Consider the following 11,270-nt stretch of genomic DNA (forward strand, 5'->3'; position numbering starts at 1 on the left):
GTTCCAAATTTCAGCCAGTTTCATCTGGTCACCTTAAAGGCTGAAGTACAGTTCTGCGTCGACTCCACGCACACTGCCGCAGTCGCCTTATCGCCGTCGTTTTTGATTTAGGGATCTGCGTCGAAGTAATTCACTGCCAAAACTCTAGGGGGCGATGATATCTGTCCATTCATATATACCACAGGTGTCAAACATAAGGCCCGGGGGCCGGATCTGGCCCTCCAAGACCTTTAATCTGGCCCTGGGCTGATTTTCTACTAAAATATTTTAATTATATTTTCTATTAAAATATTGTTAATTTTCTGTGGTGTTTATCACAGCAGTGTCTCCAGCGCCTCTGTACGTGGCCCCTCCCACCAGAGCAGCACAAATGAAGACTTGTCTCTTTCCAAACGCTCTTAAAGGACGATCGTTTTGACCTCATCAGCAAAATGTCAAAAATGAGAAAAGTGGAGCCAAGTGCAGGATTTTCCAAGAAAAATTGACTTATTCCTATTTGCAAACAAGTTAATATTAAAACATTGTGTTGAAATTGCATTTTTCTTAAAGTTTCAGGTTGTTCTTAATATTATAATATTTTGTAAAAAAAAGAGTTCATAAATTAAAAAGATTTCTGCAATAGATTTGCGTGTCTCTGCACAAATATTTGAACTTATTGCTATTTTTGGCGTTTATATGAGTTTTCTGATCCGGCCCCTTTGGGATCAAAGTCGGCCCCTGGACCAAAATGAGTTTGACACCCCTGATATATACTGTCTGTGTGTACGACCCGCAGACTTATAATCTCTGAAAAGTTGAACATGAACCATCTCTAACGCGACAAAAGCACAGAACAGACTCATTAGTACAATTATTCTTTTGTCACAGAAAGAACACTCATGTCCACTGAGTCGTGTCCTTTTTAAGTCCGACAGAAGCTGAACCACATACAGGAGCGAGCTGTTTTATGAGCACTTTATTTATGTAAGTTAGCCATGCGGTTTTAAGTTTCGTTTCTGTAAAACGTAAACACATATGCGCAAAGCTGCATTAAACACCTTATTTCTCAATATATACTGAAAGAAAGAAAAGCCGAGGAAATGTCTACAGAGCAGTGGTACTGACGACCAATCACAGCTCTTATCATCTGCGTCACTTCCCCGATGTCTGTGGAGTTTTGACGCGTAGTTAGAACATTTCAGATGTGCACGTTGGTCGACGCAGAGGCCCTGCGTAGGAGCTACGCGTGATGCAGACAGTTTGACGCTGGACTGTAAATTGGCCTTACGCCTGAGCCACAGCGCGTCTCGCCGTTTGTCATCGCGTTTCATAAATTCTTAAATCTGCACAATTTCAATAAAAGTCTGAGCTGAAATCATCATTTGGGGCGACAGTAGCTCAGCAGGATCCGAAGGCTGGCATTTCAAATCCCACTCTCGACGTGAAAATCATTGTTTGACTCACAGGTTGGTGGTGTGATTCCAGCTCCCACAGACGATGTCGTTGTGTCCTTGGGCAAGACACTTAACCCACCTCACCCCCAGTGACCATTTACCATTCTCATCGCGATTTTGATTTGTGTATCAAACGATCTCTGAACTCATATAATCGAGGTGAGACGATAAAGCGAAACAAAGTTAGAGAAAGTTTGTAGAAGAGCTGGATATATTGTTTATTTTGGATACATTTATGTTTTTGTTTGCTTTATTTCATGTTCAAAGTATATTATAGTCATTTTATGTTTTATACATTATACAGGTACATATTTGTAGCCTATATTTATTTTACATTTGGACATTTTACTTTTTTTTAAGAGAAATGCTGAGTAAATGCTTCATGTAACTAAAAAATTATCGTTTGAATAATCACGATTTCTTAATTGACCAAAAATAATCGTGATAATGATTTTTTCCATAATGTGGATATGGAGTTTAAAAACACAGTGGAGCACATCACAAGGGTTTTCTGATCTTTGTTCTAATGTAGTTTCCTCATCACGAACAGCCCTAGAATTTTGTTTTGTTTTGTTTTGTTACATTCACACTGAAAACACTTTGATTCACCTTCTGATGTCATGTGGTGATACAGGAAGTGCTCCACTGTGTTTTTAAACTCCGCACACCTTCACTAGAACCATTTGGATAATTTCAGACCTGTAATCGCCGATCTCCACTGAACAAAAGATAAAATCTTGAAAACTACGACTCCGTGATGTCACAAATTGGAACATTTGAGCTTTGGAGATGTAAACAGACTAAAAATAAAGAGTTACTTAAACGTGTGAATGAAACAAAACACAACTCCAGGTCTGTTTTTGAGGAGGAAACAACATTAAAACACAACTTAAAGCTCACAAGAGTCAGATTTGCGTAATATAACACCTTTTAGTTCTGGTTCCAAATGAAATGAATCCAGTTTTTCCAGGAGTTTAAACATGAAACCCAGTCCCGGCTCTGCTCCAGGTGGCTCTGTGATTTCTCCTGATGGGGCAGAGTCGTCGCTCATGGTGCAAAGAGGCAGAGGCTGTGTTCAGATGTGCTGTCTCAGGCTCCGGAGCGCTCCCTCAGAGGAGACTCCAGCTGCTGCTCCGAGCCTCCGGGGAATATCATAATGAACAGAACCGGCCTTCCTCTGCCCCACAAACTCTGCTCATGAAACCCAGACGCAAAACTGCTCCAATTTACCGCTTTTCACACACAGATACACGGCTGCTTCTACCAGTTTTATACAAGGAATGTCCCAGATGAATCCGTGTATCATTTGTTCAATCGTTTTTCAATATAAAACCAAAAGTCAGAAAATGAAAAAAACAACTGTTTTCTTCATTATTTGTCTCCAAAACTAAAATGAAAAAACGGATAATGATTCGTTTTTTTCAGTTTTCGATTTTGTGTTTAAATGAAAAATGGAAAAAACGGATAATGGCCGTTTCCTGTTTACGTGACTTCCATGACTGCGATGCTGGAGTTTTACACCGGATACGGACTGATCCAGGACTGATCCAGAACCGGGACCAGAGCGGGACCAGAGCGGGACCAGAGCGGGACCAGAGGTTTGACTCCGAGCCTCCGCAGGGTCTGAGCCTCAGCTTCAAGCTCTGGCCCTGCCGTGGGCTCTGAGCCTCCGGTTTGGTCCCGGCCTGGTCTCGGTCTCAGTCCCGCTCTGGTTCCGGTCTGGTCCCGGTTTGGTCTCAGTCTCGGTCTGGTCCCGGTCTAGTCTCGGTCTCAGTCCTGCTCTGGTCTCGGTCTCAGTCCCGGCCTGGTCCCGACCTGGTCTCAGTCCCGGTCTGGTTCCAGTCTGGTCTCAGTCTCGGTCTGGTCCCGATCTGGTCTCAGTCCAACTCTGGTCTCGCTCTGGTCCCGCTCTGGTCTCAGTCCTGATCTCAGTCTCAGTCTAGTCCCGATCTGGTCCAGGTCTAGTCTCAGTCCTGATCTCAGTCTCAGTCCTGCTTTGGTCCCGGTCTGGTCCCGGTCCGGTCTCAGTCCTGATCTCAGTCTCGGTCTAGTCCCACTCTGGTCCCGCTCTGGTCCCGCTCTGGTCTCAGTCCTGATCTCAGTCTCGTTCTAGTCCTGGTCTGGTCTCGGTCTCAGTCCCGCTCTGGCTTCGGTCTGGTGCCGGTCTGGTCTCGATCTGGTCTCGGTCTGGTCCCGGTCTGGTCTCAGTCCCGCTCTGGTCCCAGTCTGGTCTTGGTCTGGTCCGGGACCTGGTACAGTTTGTATGTGGCGCAAAATTCCGGCATCACAGTCACGGACGTCACGTAAACGGGAAACGGCCGTTATCCGTTTTTTCCATTTTTCATTTAAACACAAAACCGAAAACTGAAAAAACGAATCATTATCTGTTTTTTTCATTTTGGTTTTGGAGACAAATAATGAAGAAAACTGTTGTTATTTCATTTTCTGATGTTTGATTTTATATTGAAAAACGAATGAACGAACGACACACAGATTCACATGTCTCAATTTTTGACCAATTTGATCTAAACCGGTCAATTTTGTGTAATTTAGAACCTTTCACAGCTGCGTTTATAATAAGATCTGCAAAAGTCTGACATGATAAAACTACTTCTGTGTGAGAATAATGTGTTTGTTGTGTGTTGCAGGTTCCTTTGGTGCCCACACTGGTCCAGTCTGAAGCCATGGAGTAGCCCTGCCCTGGTGAGACGGAGCAGCGGTCTTCAGATGGAACCACCACAACTCTCGGATCAAATACAGAAAGTACGTCTCATTTACAGTGTTTGTTCAAAATACAGGGTGAAAAACACAAGGTGACCAGGTTTTCAAACTCAAAACTGGGTGATTGGTAATAATAAAATAACAAAAAGCAGTTCCCCGTGTAATTGTTGATCAGCCGAACATCTGCAGACACCAGAGATGAGATCCTGTGGTCCCCAAACTGAACCCCTCCCACCCCTGATTGATCTGGACGGGAAAAAGGTGTCTTGTCCTCTCCGGGTGGGTGGAGAGTAGGGATGGGCATGATTAGTCGATTAATCGATAATTGATCATTAAGAATTTCATCGATTACGTTCATTTTAATCGACAAACCGAATGTATGTTGCTGTGTGTTGTGACCAAACAGGTGTGTACATGTGTCTCTGCATCAGAAGGAGCGAGACACAAACAGTGGGTCAGTCTGTAACGAACCGAAGCACAAATGTGGATTTAACGATGATTTGTACAAGAAATTCCACACTTTCCGTTGCGTTGGGACAAGTGTGAGTCCGTGTGCACAGTGGATAAAGCAGCACATATGTTTCTGTGTCCAGTGGGAAAAAGTTTTACCAGGTGAGAGTCGCTCAATGTGGATGACGAGGCCCCGCCCCCCTCCCCCCGTACGCTGTCCTGGTTTTGACAAACGCAAATCTGGTCACACTAACCTGTATTCACCTGAGTCATGTCTTTTAATCCAACAGAAACTGAACCACATCAGCGACACAAGAGCTGGAGTTTTATCTTTCGCTTAGTTTATGCAAATTAGTGATGTGGTTTTAAGTTTTGTTTCTGTGAGATTTGAACAAAACTGAATTAAACACATTATAATGTCAAACGGGCTGATGTGGCTCTAGAGTCGTTACGGTTTATATGTCGTAAAGTTTAATTTATTTATGCAGATTAGTAGTGCAGATAGTAATAATAATGATGATCATTTTAATATAAAAACGTTAATGATTAATCGATAATCGATCGTTAATTCTTCCGATGATCGATTAAGAAAATTTAATCGAATGCCCGTCCCTAGTGGAGAGTACCTGTCTCAAGTGGAGGAGTTCAAGTGTGTCGGGGTCTTGTTCATGAGTGAGGTGTGAGATTGACAGGTGGACAGGTGCAGCGTCTGCAGTGATGCTGTCGCTGTATCGAACCGTTGTGGTGTAGAGAAGAGGAGCTTGGAGTAGAGCCGCTGCTCCTCCATGTGGAGAAGAGCAACTGAGGGGAGAGCATCTGTTCTGATGTCTCCTGGGTGTCTTCCGTAGAAGGTGTTCATGTCCCACCGGGAGGAGGCCCCAGGAAAGACCCAGGACACGCTGGAGGGACTATGTCTCTGGGCTGGCCTGGGAACACCTCGGGGTCCCCCTGGAGGAGCTGGAGGAAGTGTCTGGGGTGAGGAAAGTCTGGGAGTCCCTGCTTAGAAAATGGATGAAATGGAACATTTTTTGTCAGACTTACAAACAGAGCGGAAGTTGTCATCACATGTAGAGGTGTGCAAAAATATCAAAATATTGAAATATCGTATCATTTAATGTGGTGATACAGTATCGATATTGTGGGCTCCTGTATCGATTTATCGCCAAGAGTATTTTTGGGTACATTTTACTAAATTATTTTGTTACAGAGCTACAGTTTTGTTGCTTTTTTAGAGGAAGGAAACTCGTTTATGCGACACATTTGACATTTTCACTGTTTTGATGAGTAAAATGTTTGTGTTTTTATATGAACTTTGCACAAGAAGAAGTGGTTTAACAAAGACTTTTAGTATCACAGACATGATTTAGCCTTTACATTTTATTAAACCGCATCGAATCGACTTTCAGTATATCGTATCAAAAGGAAAGCTCAGTGTATCGAGGAATGTATTGTATCGGCAACTTCTTAACGATACCCAGCCCGAGTTGTAATTGTTGATTCGCCGAACAGAAACAGAAACAGAACAGAACAGTGACATTTAGATGAAGAAAACTGGGACATTTTCTCAGTTTTCATAGATTTTGTCAGAGTTACTCCTGCGAACAGAGCCAAAAGGAAGTCGTCATCATGTTTCCAAACGTCTTCCTGGTTCGTGGCGTAAGCGTGAACAGAGAATCGAGGAGAAGGAAGCGAGCGAAGCGAAAGAGAGAAGATGAGGTTTTATGGAGGATAATTCTGACCAATCAGATCACTCCACTGCACCATTTCCTGTTACTAAATACTACTATTAGATCAGATCAATTTGGATCGATTTACACTCTGAATTTTGAGTGTTGAATTGGCTTAATTAAAAATATTTCTGCTGAATATTTACAAGGTTTATTGAATTGTAAACACTTTGAATTATTTTATTCTGAAATGTCAGTTGATGAAATTATCTGTACTAGAGCGCGACCGATATGGATTTTGTTGTGGCCGATATGATACCGATATAATGATAGTTGGAGCTGCCGATATAATCACCGATTTATTTAGTGATGTAAAAATTCACTGTAAATCTTGAATTATTTAAAAAAAAACTTAGTTTGGCTCTTGTGGATTTTAAACTGGGTTTATTTAGGCAACATTTATTGTTATTCTGCCTCTTTACATGATATGTCATAGGACTAAAGCAGGTCTAAGGCAGGACTAAACCAGAACTGAACCAGGACTGAAAAAGCACTAAACCAGGACTATAGTTTTCATAGATTTTGTCAGAGTTACTCCCGCGAACAGAGCCAAAAGGAAGTCGTCGTCATGTTTCCAAACGTCTTCCTGGTTCGTGGCGTAAGCGTGAACAGAGAATCGAGGAGAAGGAAGCGAGCGAAGCGAAACGCGGCGCGGCCCTCTCCTGCTCGAGCGTCTCCGTGACCTCTCTGCGACCTCCCGCTGCAGCGCCTCCGTCTCTGTGGCTGTGGTCTTGTGTCGGATCGCAGCGCCCGTGGGTGATGTTTCCTCTGACGGGGCTGTGAGCGGCGCCGTCACCCACTCACCTCCAGAGGAATGGAGCACATGCATCAGCTCGTTCATTCCTCAGGCCGGAGGAGGCGCGGCTCAAACGCTCCGTTGTTCATCGCACAACAACACGACGCTTTGACCGGGAAATCGGTTCTATATATACACACTGTTTTCTACGATTTAACCTTTTAAACCAGACTGAACCAGGTTTAAACCAGGACTGAACCAAGATTAAACCAGGACTGAACCAGGACTGAACCAGGACTAAACCAGGACTAAACCAGGACTAAACCAGGACTAAACCAGGACTAAACCAGGACTAAACCAGGTCTAAACCAGGTCTAAACCAGGACTAAACCAGGTCTAAACCAGGTCTAAACCAAGATTAAACCAGGACTAAACCAGGACTAAACCAGGACTAAACCAGGTCTAAACCAGGTCTAAACCAGGTCTAAACCAGGACTAAACCAGGACTAAACCAGGACTAAACCAGGTCTAAACCAGGACTGAACCAGGACTGAACCAGGACTAAACCAGGACTAAACCAGGACTGAACCAGGACTGAAACCAGGTCTAAACCAGGACTAAACCAGGACTGAACCAGGACTGAACCAGGACTAAACCAGGTCTAAACCAGGTCTAAAACCAGGTCTAAACCAAGACTAAACCAGGACTAAACCAGGACTAAAACAGGTCTAAACCAGGACTAAACCAGGACTAAAACAGGACTAAACCAGGACTAAACCAGGACTAAACCAGGTCTAAACCAGGACTGAACCAGGACTGAACCAGGACTGAACCAGGACTGAACCAGGAAACCAGGTCTAAACCAGGACTGAACCAGGACTGAACCAGGACTGAACCAGGTCTAAACCAGGACTAAACCAGGACTGAACCAGGACTAAACCAGGACTAAACCAGGTCTAAACCAGGTCTAAACCAGGTCTAAAACCAGGACTAAACCAGGACTAAACCAGGACTAAACAGGTCTAAACCAAGATTAAACCAGGACTAAAACCAGGTCTAAACCAGGACTAAACCAGGACTAAACCAGGACTAAACCAGGTCTAAACCAGGTCTAAACAGGACTAAACCAGACTAAACCAGAAAACCAGTCTAAACCAGGTCTAAACCAGGACTAAACCAGGTCTAAACCAGGTCTAAACCAAGACAAGACTAAACCAGTCTAAACCAGGTCTAAACCAGGTCTAAACCAGGTCTAAACCAGGATTAAACCAGGACTAAACCAGGTCTAAACCAGGTCTAAACCAGGTCTAAACCAGGTCTAAACCAGGACTAAACCAGGACTAAACCAGGTCTAAACTAGGACTAAACCAGGACTAAACCAGGTCTAAACCAGGACTAAACCAGGACTAAACCAAGACTAAACCAGGTCTCAAACGCGCTGTTGTTCATCACACAACAACGCGGTGCTTTGACCAGGAAATCTATTCTATTTATAAACACTGTTTTCTCCGATTTAACCTTTTAACAACTTCACTCATTGTTTTTTTTTTCCATTTCTTAAAGCTCCTCTCGTCTGATTCATTGGTTTCATATGTTAAACGGCCCTTATTACTCGATTTTCTGATCTGTTCTCATGTTTTTCCTCTGTCCTCCTCGTTATGAGCGTCACGTTACAACAGAACGAAACTGATCGAACGTCGTCTCCCCACGCAGTCAAAAGAAACGTTATAGATACTGTTAGTTTTGAATCATGTGATAACATTAAATTGAAAATACAACCACACATTCATTTGAGCAAACAAATTTAGGTATCAATAAATTATAATATTATATTAGATCCAGATTTTTTTAATGACAGCAATGAAACTTAGTCAGACTGGAGCCGCCTAGTGCCTCCTGCTCAATTTCATTTTCCTCCAGTGACTAGATCAGGAATCAGAATAAACTAGAGCAGGAGTGTCAAACACATTTTGTTCCGGGGGTCGTATCCAACCGACTTTCATCCAAAGGGGCCGGATCAGAAAACTCATGTCATATAAACCCCAAAAATAACAATAAGTTCAAATATTTGTGCAGAGAAACACAAATCTATTACAGAAATCTTTTTTAATTGATGAACTCTTTCTTTTACAAAATATTATAATATTATGAACAACCTGAAACTTTAAGAAAAATACAATTTCAACACAATATTTTAACAATAACCTGTATGCAAATAGGAATAAGTCCATTTTTGTTGTAAAATCCTGCACTCGGCTCCACTTTTCTCATGTTGGACATTTTTCTGATGAGGGTGTCACGGTCAACAGTCAAAACGATCGTCCTTTAAGAGCGTTTGGAAAGAGACAAGTCTTCATTTGTGCTGCTCTGGTGGGAGGGGCCACGTACAGAGACGCTGGAGACGCTGCTGTGATAAACACCACAGAAAATTAACAAGATTTTAATAGAAAATATAATTAAATATTTTAGTAGAAAATCCGCTGAGGGCCAGATTAAAGGTCTTGACACCTGTGCACTAGACGGTTTACAAGAACCCGGAAGTGAGAGTTCGCAGCCAATCAGCGAAGAGACAGACATTCTGTGTTGGCAACGATTCCCGAGATCGAGGATTTAAAGCCAGAACAAAGAGAATGTTTGGTGAATTTTATCAAGGGGGAAAGACGTTATTGTTCTTCTTCTTACAGGATTTGGAGCATTACAAACGTCACGACCAAACAGCAAGCAACTGGTTAAATAAAAAAAGTACCACCTACTGTGGAGTGAACGAATCCTAATGCTGCGAGGTCAGACGGTTTCTACGAAGTGAAACCGGCTCATGAATCAGACTAAATGAAACTGATACCATTGCTACTTTTTGATACCGCGGGACACTGTAATAACGTATTACCGCCCAACCCTACTTTGAATTTTTTTATTCTGAAAAAACAAACAAACTTTGAAGTATTTTTATTTTGGATTTTAGTTGCTGAAAATTTAAGTGTACGTCTTTAATATGTTTCACATTCAAAATAAACATTTCACCTTTTAAATATTCAGCACAGATATTTTCAAGTCCTCAAATTCAGCAGTCGAACTTCAGAGTGTAAAATGTGCAACAAAAATCCAAGACGCGAAGGCAGAAGCATTGATCCTGTGTGAGTGAGGAGGACAGAAGCTGAAATAAAATAAGAAAGAAATAAAAAGAGAAGATGAGGTTTTATGGAGGATAATTCTGACCAATCAGATCACTCCACTGCACCATTTCCTGTTACTAAATACTACTATTAGATCAGATCATTTTGGATCGATTTACACTCTGAATTTTGAGTGTTGAATTGGCTTAATTAAAAATATTTCGGCTGAATATTTACAAAGTTTATTGAATTGTAAACACTTTGAATTATTTTATTCTGAATGTCAGTTGATGAAATTATCTGTACATGTTTTTTCAGAGTGAAAAAATTCAAAGTGAGAAATTCAACAGCATTTAAAATTCTAAATCTGGTGAAACGAATGATGTTCCATATAAAAGGAGCTGTTAACAAGTGGAACAGAACATTTTGAGTTTTGGAGATTTAGACAGACTGATAATAAAGAGTTACTCAAACATGTGAATGAAACAAACACAACTCCAGGTCTTTTTTTGAGGAGGTAACAACATTTTAACATGGCTTAAAGCTCACACAAGAGTCCATTTTGTGTAATTTAAGACATTTAATAATAACATAACCCCTTTAAAATACTCGGACGTCCTGGAGTGTTTTGTTTTTTGTTTCTTTCACATGTTAAAGGCTCTTTTCATATCCCGTTTTACCAGGAAAAACAGTTCATCTTAGAGAAAACACCAGAGAATTGATATTTAATTGAACTGTTATGACGCGAAAAGACAAAGGTTAAAGTGTGATTCTGATTTGACTGTGATGCAAAGTGCAGGAGGGCAGTTTGAGTTCAGGATGTACTTTACTAATACTCTAATACTCTATTTGATTATCACACTAATGTAGGACTGTCTAGACCTGCCACGATAACATTTAAAGTACAATAAATTGTTTCAGCGATTAACTGTGATAAACGATACTGAAACGACTTTATGCCACTGACAAAATGACTAAAATACAAGAAAATCTGAGTATCTTCTTTTTACTGATGACTCGATTCATCTTTATTGTGCCTTGTACAACCTTGAGTCTTAGTAGACGACACTTTGGCCACTGGTGTATGGGA

The 11,270-nt window shown here is 41.7% G+C and overlaps 1 protein-coding gene across 3 annotated transcripts in view; it reads left to right on the forward strand.

Annotated features, from left to right (window-relative positions):
* The window catches only part of otud7a (OTU deubiquitinase 7A), a 108,614-nt gene that overhangs the window by 17,658 nt on the left and 79,686 nt on the right, over nucleotides 1-11,270 (forward strand). For all 3 annotated transcript variants that reach the window (XM_055155466.1, XM_055155467.1, XM_055155465.1), the window contains exon 2: nucleotides 4,082-4,196. The gene's annotated coding sequence lies outside the window, so the exon portion shown is untranslated. The remainder of the gene's footprint in view (nucleotides 1-4,081; nucleotides 4,197-11,270) is intronic.

The sequence above is a fragment of the Boleophthalmus pectinirostris genome, unplaced genomic scaffold, assembly GCF_026225935.1.
Source record: "Boleophthalmus pectinirostris isolate CB_2022bp ecotype Guang Dong unplaced genomic scaffold, ASM2622593v1 HiC_scaffold_2, whole genome shotgun sequence".
Classification (NCBI taxonomy): domain Eukaryota; kingdom Metazoa; phylum Chordata; class Actinopteri; order Gobiiformes; family Gobiidae; genus Boleophthalmus; species Boleophthalmus pectinirostris.